Below are 262 nucleotides of genomic sequence, written 5' to 3' on the forward strand. Positions count from 1 at the left end.
GGAAAGGCCGGCCCCTTTGTTGCTCGCTGACAGGACAGTGCAGCCACCACACACTTCAGCTGCCAGCTCGCCGCGGTCACTCAATCCATCACCGGGGGCGGGGGCTCCGGGCTGGCTGCTCTCCTGCGGTGTTGTTCTAGCCTGCCTGGAGCTGCGAGATAAACGGGGCATGAACTGGCCCCCTGGCGGGGGGTCAGCCCCTTCTGCCCTCATTAAAGTGCCAATCAAGAAGAGGAATGGAGGCCAGAGCAGTGAGCTCAGC

The sequence above is a fragment of the Crocuta crocuta genome, unplaced genomic scaffold, assembly GCF_008692635.1.
Source record: "Crocuta crocuta isolate KB4526 unplaced genomic scaffold, BGI_CrCroc_1.0 scaffold13, whole genome shotgun sequence".
NCBI lineage: Eukaryota > Metazoa > Chordata > Mammalia > Carnivora > Hyaenidae > Crocuta > Crocuta crocuta.